A 13,443-nucleotide genomic window follows, 5' to 3' on the forward strand; every position below is an offset into this window, starting at 1 on the left:
ATGTGCATGCCTCAGGGAAGGGGTCCACATGGCCAAAAATGTCCCTCACTTTGAAATTGAAAAAAAGTAAGTCTGGGCCTTCCTAAAAAATTAAAAATAAATGTACCTCATGGAAGACCCCGCAGTCTCACTCCAGTACTCTGCAAATGAGCATCGGGGGTATGCCTGGTTGGGGGATGAAGTACCCTTGGCTGCTAAGGGCTCCCAGGGGCCAAGAAGACCTCTTGTTACCTCCAGTAAGCCCCACACAGTGGCATTGCTGAGAGATGGTCAGAGGCCACACCCCTTTCCCCACCACTCTGCAAACCCACCTTTAGGCACACTACTGGTGGGGGGTGACATCCCCTTACCTCCTGAGGGTCTCAGGACTAAAGTGGACTTTTTGCCCCAAACAGCAGTGCCACCGGAGGCACGTTTGCATCTAATCACCTCTCAGCATTCTAGTTGTGTGGGCCTTACTGGAGGTAATAGGAGGGGTAGTTGACCTCCAAGGACCCTCAATAGTCATGAAGACTTTTTGCCTCTACTAGTAGTGAACCAGGAGGCGCGTTTGCAGGGTGGAGGAGAAAGAAGATGTGGCCTGCTATCAGATCTCAGCTATCCTGCTGTATAGGACTTACTGAAGGTAACAGGAAGGGTAGTTGGCCCCCAAGGACGTCCTTGGGGGCCAACTACCCCTTCTGTTACCTTCAGTAAGTCCCACTCACTAGGATTGCTGAGACATTTTCAGAGACATGCCCCCTTTCTACAAAACTCTGAACGCCTTCCTCCTGGCGCACTACTAGATGTAGGATGAAGTCCACTTGACTCCAGAGAGACCATGGGGGTCAAGAAGTCCTCCTGATACCTCCTGTATGTCCTACACAGTGGAATTCCAGAGAGATTGTTGAAGGCCCCGCCCCCTTTCTCTACTACTCTGCAAATGTGACTACTACTTTAAAAAACATTGAAATTCACTGAAAAAACAAAGGTTACAGGGACGTTATCGTTATGAATTAGCATTTTAAAATACCTTAGAAATTTACTGAAAAGAACAAAGGTTACAGGGATATTACAGCTAGAAAATGGAATATAAAAAACCTTAGAAATTCACTGAAAAAACCAGATGTTACAAAGACATTCAGCAGTAATAGTTAGCTGAGCTAACTATAAGTCATGCCCCCTCAATTCACTGCTTATGACCTCCCATATTACATCACTCGTGACATGGTCAGTGACATCATTGATGCCATCACTGGTGACATTTCAAATTACATCACTGATGGCATCATCCACATAATCTCTCACACACCCACTCACACCCCAATATAACCTTTCATTCACCCAGTTCAACTTCCACACTACGATTCTCAAAACTGTTGACACAACCATACCAGTACGTACACACCTACTCACTGATTTATTGGTCTACACACATATCCATTCAGTCACTCATACATCTACTCATACACAAACTCATGCACTAATACAGCCCCTGGTTAATCAACTCATACATCCATACAGCCTCTCACACACTGTCAGTCACCCATAGAGCTACTCACACACCTACTCACTAATCTATAGAGTCAATCACACAGTCACTTACTCACCTATGCAGTTGTACACACACACCAACTCACTTATTCATACACATATACTCACTCACCTATACAGTCACTGGCACAAGCACACACTCACGCATACAGCCACTCTCAGAATCACTCACTCACACATTCATTTACTTAAATGCTCTGACATTCACCTATACTGCCTATCCCATGTGCAGTGTTACTCACCCATATACCACTGACACATCCATTCACTCACAAACACAGGCATATGTATGCTCACTCGCCCATAAAGCCCCTCACAGAGGCACTCACAAACCATTCAGCTACTGACTTACCCACTCACTCCATGTAGGCAGTCACACACACCCTCACCCACCCACACAGACACTCACATACCTATACAAGTACTCACACAACCAATCAATAACCTATACAGTCACTAATGTACTTACTTACCAACCTATACAGTTACTTACATACCAACTGACAGACTCATACAGGCATTCACACAACCTAGTCACTCACCCATTCATTCACTGAGACACGTATAATCAATCACTTATAAAGTCAGTCACACACCCACTAACTCATCCATACAGGCACTCATGCACCCACTGATTAACCAATACACCTTGGTGTATATATTTAACACTCATACACCTTTTAGAAATACTCATAGACACCAGATAATGTCATCGTGATGTCATTTGATATGTCATGAGTGATGTCACAGACTATGTCATGAGTGATGTAATATGTAATGTAACAAGAAGTACATTGTGGGGATGCAAGTTATAGTTAGCTCTGCTAACTATAACTGCTGAATTTCTCTGGTTTTGTACGAGTAAAGCCTGAGCCTAACTATAACGTGTCTGTAACCTTTGTGTTTTTTCAGGTGGAATAGCTCTGCCATAATTTGCTGAGGGGTATCATAGACCGTTGAGTTTTCAACTTGAATCATCAGCTGCACCACACGTCTGAGACTACATTTAGAAGTACAGACGTAGCTGAGACATTGTAGCAATTACACTGTCAAATTTAATAGAATATGTTTTCAATTTCAGCGCTCATTTCACTATGTATGGCCTACTTGCAATATATATTTTCAGAGAGTTAACTGGACTAGGATAGTGGTTAATAGACTTGGGAACCTTTTTTTAACCTCAGATTTGTAGATGAGTTTGATTAGTGAATCAGAGCTGACAGTGTCAAGTGTAACCCAAAATGAAAGGAAAACTCCTGTCATGCCATTCTTATTAGTGTCAGCATCTCTTCAGAGTTCTCAATGAGTGTGTCAGTGTCTTTTAACGGTGACATGACTCATATAAAGTAGCCTATAGACACTAGATCACCTTTGTTTGAGATCACATGCTCTGTAAATGTGTTTAGAAGAAAGTGCATGCGTCACTTTATGCTTAATTATACAGGGTACCTAGGTATGAAGCTGTGTATTCAAGTGCTGCCATGGGGCCTGCATAGCTAAGGGATCTGTGCTTCTGGGGCGGAATGCTGAAGAAGCTCTGACAATATTTGTCCAGCGCAATGATAAACTGTAAAGTTTTTAAGATAAGGTCATGAGGTGCAGGGCAAATGTCAGAGTATATATAGAAGTACAAACATACCTGGGATGTGGCAGCAGTCTCACATTGAAACTTGACAAAATATGCTTTCAGTTCCCAGCAGAGCCATTGTTATCTATGGCCTACTTCCAGTGTACCTTTGTGAAGAAATATATGGACTAGTTTACAGGATAATACACTAGACAACATGTTTTAACCTTGCATTTTTTCTCTTGTTTCATTAGAGTAAAGGAACGCATAGTGCCAGACATGACCCAAAATAAAAGATCATCTCCTCTCATGTCAGCATCTTTCTAGATACCTCAATGAGTGTGTCAGTGTCATTTACAGATGAAATAACACATGTAAATTAACCTATAAGTTCAAGCCTATTTCCATTTAAAATTGCATACTCAGATTTTACATAGTAAACCCTCCTTACCAACTTCTGCATTTCAGAATGGTGGACAGCTAACATTCTTAAATGATGAAAAGTGCTTTGGTACACTTTCCTTGAAACACAAGCCAGAGAATGTCCCTGTAACTTGGTATATTTTCTTATTTCACTTGGATCTAGTCCTTGTAATACCCTAATCTTTTGTTTAACACTTTTATTTGGATATTGGCGTAAAATAATTCATAATATATCAATAGACTCCTGTTGAATACTGCAAATACTGCTAAAATCCCACTTATGTGCAGGAGCTTGTGTACGCCTTACTTGCACTTCTTCAGCTATTACTTCTTCTTTATTCCTAGGAACCATTTTTTCCTTTGGAATGGGACAACCATCTTTCACCTCATAACATTGACCACTAGTATCAACTGCATGTACTAATGTTTTCTCTTGAAAATAGCTTTCTTCATTAAAAAAGGGTCAATGCTGGAAGTGTGTTTCCATTCCCCAGTAAAGGTTTTATAAAAATGTGTTCTATTAACCAGTCTTCTTCTGCTTTTCTCCATCATAAACACCATTGTTTTATCCAGTGTTCTCAATCTCTTCAATATTAAAATAAATCATTTTCGTTTCAACTTAAAAGCTTTATCTACTACACTTTCAATCTGTTACTTTTGCTTATTAGCTGCTGATCTTCTTTTATATTGTTTTAAATTCTTCAATACATTTTGAATTACGCTACTTCCAAACATTCTTCTTGTTATATTCTTACACTGTTTTTGCCTTCTTGTCAGATGTGTTGTTTTTCTACAATTTGAAGTTCTGTCAACATGACTAATTATCTTCTGTTTCTGACTTGTTCTTAAAGTCTTCATGCCCGATTCATGTATGAATACTGAAAGTTGAACTTCACGACTCTCTGTATTCACAAAAGGCATTTGCAAGTAGTAAATTTCCTTTGTGAATACCGAAAGTCATAAAGTTAAAACTTCCGTCTCACTTTATCTTAGTGAATCGGGCCCTGGGTTTTCTCTCAACTGTTTCCACAGTTTTCAATCCTCATAATAGTGTTTTAAGAAACTGTTTAGTTCTCTTTCCGGGAAATTCAAATTTCTTCTTTTCACTCTTCTTTTAGTAGTACTGTTTTTTTTGTGCTCTTCTCTTTTCATGTTTTCTTGCCATCTTTAAGTTTTTCATGAAGTAAAGAAAATATTTAAAAAACAAAGAACAGTTTTAATACTGTGCTACATAAATTAATAATTTAAAATTAATTAGATAATATTATTCATAATACTTACTAATCAGTTATTGAAATTACATTGCCATTGCCTCCATAAGCCATAAATATGTAAAATATCTGACTATGCACATTAGTAAATCTTTAAATTATTGAAAGTCTGGAAGAAAATTTTAAAAAATTGGTATATCCTTTCATTTTTGATATCAATGACGTTCTCCTATTTATACAGAATAGACAGGTATGAACCTGTGTAATCAAATGCTTACATTAGTCCTGTCTAGCAAACAGATCTGTGTTTGTGGTACTAAATAATGAAAACCTTCTGACAATATTTTCCGATGAGAATGATAATCTGTTTTCCTTTTACCTTAGTGTCATCATCTGCACCATAAATATCAAACTAAATATAGAAATAGAGACATACCTAACTCATGGTAGCAGTCAGACATTCAAATTTCACACAGTATACTTTCAGTCTAAAGCACTCACCTCAATATAGTAGGATACAGGTAAATACATCTAGCAACATGTTTTAACACTCACAATTCTCTAACACTTTCATTAGAGAGGCAGAGCTTGCAATGCCAGGCCTTAGCCAAAATGAAAGACTAACTCCTGTCATGCCACTCTCGTTAACCACATCATTTTTCTAAGCAGTTCAATAAGTGTGTCTCTTCATTTTAGCGGTGAGATGACATATGTAAAAGAAGCTGCATGAATCAATTTCTTCTCATTATACAGGGCAGGTGGGTATGCAACTGAGTGTTTGAGTGCTTTTGTGACACCTCCCTAGCTAACCAAAAAATCAAGAGAAGGGAGGAAGAAGCAGTGATTAATTCTGCTTCCATGCTTAATAGTTTATAATCAAAAGAGAATGAACCACGTGTCTTGAACAAGCCAGGATCTACAAGTGTTGTACAAAGGCCCTCATACAATCTAACCTGGGGGCAGTGGTAAATCTTGGTTCTCCGCTTGAGAAGGTTATCCTATCCTGTACTCCTATTTTATTCGTCAGGATGGGGTAAGATCAAAAACAGTGTGTGGTGCTCTGGTGCATATGTAAGTGGTCCACCACACCTATATAATGATGATTTCGGTGGTTGACATGTTTCAGTCCATGGGTGTATCTAAAGATTAGTGGACTTTCATCAGGACCTTCGTCAAAGCGATAACGTGATAGATCACTTTGCCACATTGGGTAAGTTAATGTCATTTACCCATCTTCGTCATTATTTCATGTAATTGATGGGTTTATACGTTATGGTTCTACCTATAACTTGGGAAAGAAAAAGGGGAAAAGGAAAAACATGCAGATTGTTGCTTTATATAGATTTCATATAGTAGTGCCCAATTAGGTGCGTGGATGTGTAATACTACTTGCATATGTGACACAATTTGTGTGCTGAACTCATGTAATTTCTCAATATATATGACTGTTAAGTGTTAATAATCAATCAGGGATCGATATCAGAAGGCATGCAGTAATATTTGTTGGCATCAAAGGCTTACTAAAGACATAATAATGCAGTGATTTGTGCTTGGTTGGTAAGAATGAAAGTCAATGGCTGTTAAGTTAGTGTGAAGCACATCATTAATTTTACTCCTACTCACACCACAAGAGCCTGCGTTGAGGATGTTATCAAATTAGTGCTCAAGAACATGTCCAATAAACGTGTCTAGAAAGATTACCACAGTTCTGAAATAGTTTTTGAAAAATTCTCACCCTTCCTAATATATTGAAGGGGAGAGAAGGAAAGAAAAGCATGCTGTACAAAAAGTATTACCTTAGCCTTAGCGTTCATATTGTTTTATATTTGGGGCTTTGTAAAGCAAAAGGAAAACATGCAAATGTAAATAAACTTTATGGAACTTTTTATGGGAGTTTAATTAAACTCCTTTGGGTGCTGCGGGAGCTCTACAATAAGAAATGGAAACAGGCATGACGGTGATAATTTCTTTGCTCACATTACCTTGGGTTGTTGGTGTCATTTCTTTCTCAGTTACCTCTAGAATGCTACTTGCATGTCATTGTTGTAGCTTCACACTGCAACCCAGAAGTTATCACCTGTGATCCAGAAAGAAGTGCACCTTTATAGTGATGATGTGTTATGGAAACTAAAAAGAGACTATTCCAATGCCAATTATGAGATAAAAACAGACTTGAAATTTCTCTAGGGGGCGTGAAGGTGTAATTCTTTCTATGTGGTTTCATGTGCCCGATATAAAATGTGCTGTTATAAAATTACTGTTAAGAGCACGGTGTTAGGAACAAAAGTCGAGTCTCGATGTTGCGCTTCATATGGTCAATGCAATGTTCAGTGTTTTAATGACAACCAAGGAATATTGTAATTTAATCCTTTGTCGTATGTCCGTAAATGGTATACCCAATGTTGTTCCTTTTTGAAGAGGATTCTTTCTGCTTTTGGGTCTACTTTGTTATCTAGAGTTTCAATGACGACCAATTCCATGTCCTTCATGGTGTGGTTCAGGTTCAGAAAAGGAGTGCTCATGCACGTGGTTGATTTTTTACATTTTATGTTACTGTGGTGCTCACATATTCATTGTTTTACTTTACAACACGTCATGCCTATTTCATTTGGAAAGGGCAGGTGATGATGTACATCACATGCGTCATATTGCAATGTGTGTGTCATCTGAGTGCCCAAACAGTATCATCAATCAACGGTAACGTTTTTTGGGGTTTTTTTTGGTCAGGTGACACACTGAACATAGTCCACAAGGTGGGTGTCCTTTTATAGCTTGAGTCATCAACTGTATCAGGTTAGACTCCCTCTAATTTACTCTTGGTCTTCTGTGGACAAGAATGTCCAAAATGTTCTTTGTGCTCTTTAACCCCTTCGCTGCTGCGGACATTCCGCTGCAGCGCTGGGGGGGGCAGGGGGGCAGCGCGGTGGGCCTGTGCTCATGACGGAGCCGCTCCGTCATGAGCCACAGTTGAGCTGTGCTCATGACGGAACGGTTCCGTCATGACTCCGCCCATTTGCGTTGTCGCCCCGCACAGGCGGGGAAACAGCGCCGCGCAGGCGGAGCGGCCGGCAACAGGATTGTCATGACGGAACCGTTCCGTCATGAGCACACGCCAACCGTGGCTCATGACGGAACGGTTCCGTCATGAGCGGGGAAGGGGTTAAGGCAAATCTGGGTTTGGGTCATTGTAGGTTTCCTGACGTGAAGATGTTCGAGTTTTTGTTAATTAACTTCTTTACCTAGTTTGAAGCTACATTGTACGTAGTTACAAAGTTGAGGATATCTTTTTACTGTGTTTTGGTTGTCACCTTAAGAAGGTTCTCGTGGTTTTCGTTTCTCGCTCTTTTCTGGCATTTGTTAATGATGGTTTTAGGATATTGTCTATCCTTGAGTTTTCTGCTTAACTCACCTGCCTGTTGTCTGTATACCTGTATGTTGCTACAGTTCCTCCTTATCCTCAGGAATTGACTGTACGGTAGGTTTTCTCTCAGTGATCTTGGATGGAAGCTATTAAATGAGGGGAGTTTGTTTTTGGAGGTGGGTTTATAGTAGGTCTTGGTGAATAATTTTGTGTTTTCCGTGTAGATGGTAATGTTTAGGAACTCTAGTGTTCTCATCTGCGGTGTAATTGAAATTGATAAAGTCATCTCTGGTATTGATCCATTGATGGAATTCTGGTAAGGTTCCTGGTTTATCTCCCCAGATCATAAGAACATCGTCTATATACCTTTTCCTGAAAAGGATCTTGTTCTTGAAGGGATTATTTTCATTCAGAATGTATTTTTCTTCAAATGTACTCACATAGAGGCCCGCCAGACTGTGGGCGAGTGTACTGCCCATAGAGGTCCTGTGCGTTTAAAGGTATAGGGTTCCCTCATATTCAAAATAGTTCTCCATTAAAGCTAACTAAGTGGCAACATATCAGGATGAAATGTCTCAGTGTCTTATGTGGCCAGTTTTCTCTAAATAATATCTCTTCGATAGTTTGTAATGCGGCTTCTTAAGGGAGGCTCGTATATAAGCTCTCTATGTCTAGGCCAACTAGACAGGAACTGCCTTGTTGGTATGATACATCTTTCAAGAGATTCAGAAGATCCTGTGTGTCCTTTAAGTTAGTGGGCTTTCGTTGTACTAGAGGTCCCAGGTAGTAGTGGCAGGGGTTGTAACACTGAGCCTATCCCTGATATATTGGCCTCCCTGTGGGATCCAGCTCTTGTGGGTCTTTGGTAGGGAATAGAATTGGGGTATCCTTGGCTCAGTGGATCTTAGAAAATCTGCCTCATATTTGGTGATCCGTATGTTGGTCTCCGCCTCTTCTGTCATGATGTTAATAGTTCTTTTCAGTGTTTCTGTCGGGTCCTGAGAGATGATTCGGTAGTGTCTTTCTTCTCTTAGAAGATCTGTACATTGTTTATGGTAAGTTAATGCTGAAAGGAGTACAATGCCTCCCCCTTTATATGCTGGTTTAATGATCACATTTTTCTTTTGTTGTAATTCCCTCATTGCTTGTTGTTATTTCTTTGTGATAGTCATGATTTTTTTTTGTCTTTGTGGTTAATGATTCCACTTCTTTGAGCATTGCTTGTTCAAAGGACAGTACTTCGACCAGTATTGCATGCATGATGCCTGCTTAGCTAAGAGAGCTTTGTTACTGGGACTAAATGCTGAAGTAGCTATGACAAGATTTGTGCAGGGGTATAATAGTCGCTATAGCTTTTAGGTTAGGCTGATCAGCTGCACCACACACATCACAGTACACATAGAAGTGCACACATACCTCAGACATGGTAGAAGTCAGATGTTCTAACTTGAGAGAGTACTCTACTTATTTAAATCACTCACCTTACTATGTACCACCTACTTCAAGTGTAGCTTTGGACAGACATATATGGACTGCAACACATGTTAATACATCAGCCAACATGTTTTAAACCTCACTTTTCTCTACTTCATTTATTACAGAGTCAGAGCTGGCAATACCTAAGCCAAAATGACACGCCAACTTGTGTCATGCCACTCTTGTGATCTCAACATCTTTCTAAACACCTTAATGAGTGTGTGTGTGTGTACTTTTTAGAGATGAAACAACATATGCAAAGAAGCTTATAGGTGAAACTCTACCTGACTTTCATAATGCATGCTTTCTAAATGGCTGCACAAAAGACTGCATGGATCACTTTCTACTCATTACAGAGGTCAGCCAGGTATGAAGATGTTCAACTAATTTCATGATGCCTGCCTATCCACAACAATCTGTGCTTTTGAGACTCAATGCTGAAGTAGGTCTCACAAGATTTGTGCAGGGATATGATAGACTGTATAGTTTTAAAGTTAGGCTCATCAGCTGCACCACACATATCAGACTACATGTTCAAATGCAGACATACCTGAGACATGGTACTGGTCAGACATTCAAACATGGCAGAGTAAGCTTTCAGTTTAAAGTACTGAACTCAGTATGGACTACTCTTAGCTTAACTATAACGAGTCTTATATGGACTAGAATAGAGGTTAATACATCTGGGTACATGCTTTAAGTCTGACTTTTCTCTACCAGTTCCATAACAGAGAGAGAAGTCGCAATGTCAGGCCTAAGACAAAATGAAAGGCTGACTCCTGTCATGCCACTCTTGTGAGTGTCAGCATCTTTCTACAGACCTCAATGACTGTGTCAGTGCCATTTTTTAGAAAAGAGATTACATTCAAACAAGCCAATATGTGCAAGACTACCCCAGTTTGAAACCACATACTTTCTAAATACTTATAGAAGAACCTGCATGAATCACTTTCTGTTGATTACACAGGTCTTTCAAGTATAAACATGTGTGTTCAACTGATTTCATTCTGCCTGCCTAACTAATAGAATGAAAAAAGCATCTCTCCCCATGGAAGTCGTATTTGTGTCACTATGTTTCTAGACACACCGATAATTGTCTCAATGAATTTTAGGAGTGAGATAACACAAGCAAAGTGTAGTATCCATACAACACTACCTTTATTTCATACCTTATGCTGTGCAAATACGTGTGTAGAAGAAACTGCATGGATCTCTTTTTATACTTATTATACAGAGCAGTCAGAGATGAAACTGTGTTTAATTGGTTTCACAAACCCTGTCTGCCTAACTGATCTTTGCTTGTGAAACGAAATCCTAAAGTAGGTCTGACAATATTTGTCTAGGGGTATGATAGACCTCATTTTTGTAAACTTATGATCAATACTTGCATGATGTGTGTCAAATATCACAGAAAACTACAAACAAACCTGAGACACGATACCAGTCAAGCTTTTAAATTTCACAGAATACACTTTTAGTTTCAAGCTCAGGTATCAGTATATACAACATATTTGCAAACTTCATTTCTGTACATGTATATATAGAGTAAAATACCAATTCCTTCATTTGGTTACATGTTTTAAACCTCACATTTCTCTAACGCTTCTCAACTTTTATAAATACTGCATCTGAAAGTTAAAAATGTAATTACAATCACTGAAGCGCTCCTACACCATACACCATACATCACACACCTTACACATTTGTAACTTACCTCTGAAATCCTGTAGTAGAATATGTAAATATCAGTAACTCTTAAATAATTTTCTTTCCTTCACAATAAATGTGATGTTCCACTCTCAATAAGGAAAAACCATTAATGTCAAACTTCCCCTCTCAGTTTTCCACAGAAATGAACATAAGTAACTAATCAAAACACTCCCTTCATTTTTTCAACAAAAAAAAAGCAACTTTGTATTGGATATACTCAAATTAACCCTTTATTACTCTCTTCTAAAAGATCCCAATCTGTTTCTGTAACTTAGTGGAGTCAAGACTCCACCACGGTGCCGCAGTATAACGTCGCGATGGGGTTGCAAACCCTTACGGGAGTTCAAAATCCCATTTCCAATAATTCTAGTATTAGTTTTTAAGATCACACCACTTCTAAACATAGTATTGATTTGGGAAAACTTAATTTACAAATATATATTTTATATAAATAACATTCCATTTTATATTTTAAAACTACAGTTTAGTTTAAACCCTTCCCATAGTGCTTCATCTTAGTTTCCATAGTAACAGTTTCTGCAACATTCAACTGTACCAGTAGGTCAGATGTTCACCATATTTTTAAATGCAGCACACTAGCTTCCAAATCCAAATAACAGGTGTGTTTGACTTTTCCTAAATATTAGCTTATCCAGTCTTCTGTACCTTTAAACGTTTCTCAATAACCAATCATAAAGATGCTTGTTTTCATTCATTCATTGTTAACATTCAACCTATTTTTAAGTACACAATGCTTATTGTATTGTATTGTATATTTATAGAGTGCGACAAACACCCTGCGGGTACCCCGGCGCTGAAGATACGTGAACACGGACCAGCAGGGAACAAGAAAAATAGAGCCTAATATGAACATTACTCAGAGACAACAGAATCAGTTTCTAGGGAACAGCCACGTTTTGATCCTTTTCCTGAACAGGGACAAGGTACTGATTGCGAGTAGAAGTTCATTCCAGAGTTTCGCGGCAGCAAAACTAAAGGATCTTCCTCCCAGTCTGGCCGTGTAGAATCTGGGTACCTTTGCCAGATAGGCGGAAGAGCAACGGAGACTTCAGATAGGAGTCCAAGCAGCGCCCTAAACCCAATGCAAAGGGATTTAAAATATATCCTTTGCTGCACAGGAAGCCAGTGTAGCTCGGCTAGGCACATTGAGGCAGAATAACCTCGTGGTCTGGACAGGGCTAGTTTCACTGCTGTGTTCTGAACACGTTGTAGTCTCTGGATTAAATATTTGGGGGACTCCAACAGTAAGGCATTGCAGTAGTCACGTCTACTTAAGATAACGCCTTGAACAATCAAGGCTCTGGCCGAAACTGGAAGCAATGGAAGGATCTTTATTAGAGCTCTCATAAGGCAAAAACAGCACCCCACCGTCTTATTCACTTGCGTCTCCAATGACAGGTTGGCATTGAACATGACTCCCAAGTTTCGCACCGTCGTGGACGGCGCCAAGGGAGTAGATGTGCAGAGAGGCCAGAAGTTACAAGGAAGAGGCAGACGAACCTTCCTAACTGCACAGTGTAGAATTTTGGTCTTATCTGAATTAACTTGTGAAGAGTTATTTCGTAACCACTGCGCAGTGTTGTGCATGCACGCATGAAAATCCTCCAGGGCATTAGGTTGGGTTTCATCAAGAGTTAGAATGAACTGGGTGTCATCAGCATAGTTTACCAATTTCACATTGTGGGCCTGAATGGTATATCAATGGGCTCAGATAAATGTTGAATAAAATTGGGCTGATGGCAGATCCTTGTAGAACCCCATGACAGATGTTAATGAAGGCTGACTGGAACGGTGGAAGAGCCACAGTCTGACACCTGCCAGATAGATAGGATCGAAACCAATCCATGGCAGTGCCCACTACTCCCACCTCCTCTTGTTGGGTTAGCAAAATATCATGGTTGACCGTGTCGAAAGCGGCAGACATGTCAAGCAAAATAAGTATTGCTGATTGTCCCATGTCTGCCAACTGACGCAGATCGTCCATCACGGTCACCAAAGCCGACTCAGTTCCGTGTTCTGGACGGAAACCAAATTGTACATCTGCCAGGCAACTAATGCATTCTAAAAATGCTGACAGAGATTTGCTGACCAGATGTTTGAGAATTTTCACTGGATAGGGGAGGAGAGAGATGGGCCGATAA

This window comes from Triturus cristatus, chromosome 5_1 (genome assembly GCF_964204655.1).
Source record: "Triturus cristatus chromosome 5_1, aTriCri1.1, whole genome shotgun sequence".
NCBI classification, from domain to species: domain Eukaryota; kingdom Metazoa; phylum Chordata; class Amphibia; order Caudata; family Salamandridae; genus Triturus; species Triturus cristatus.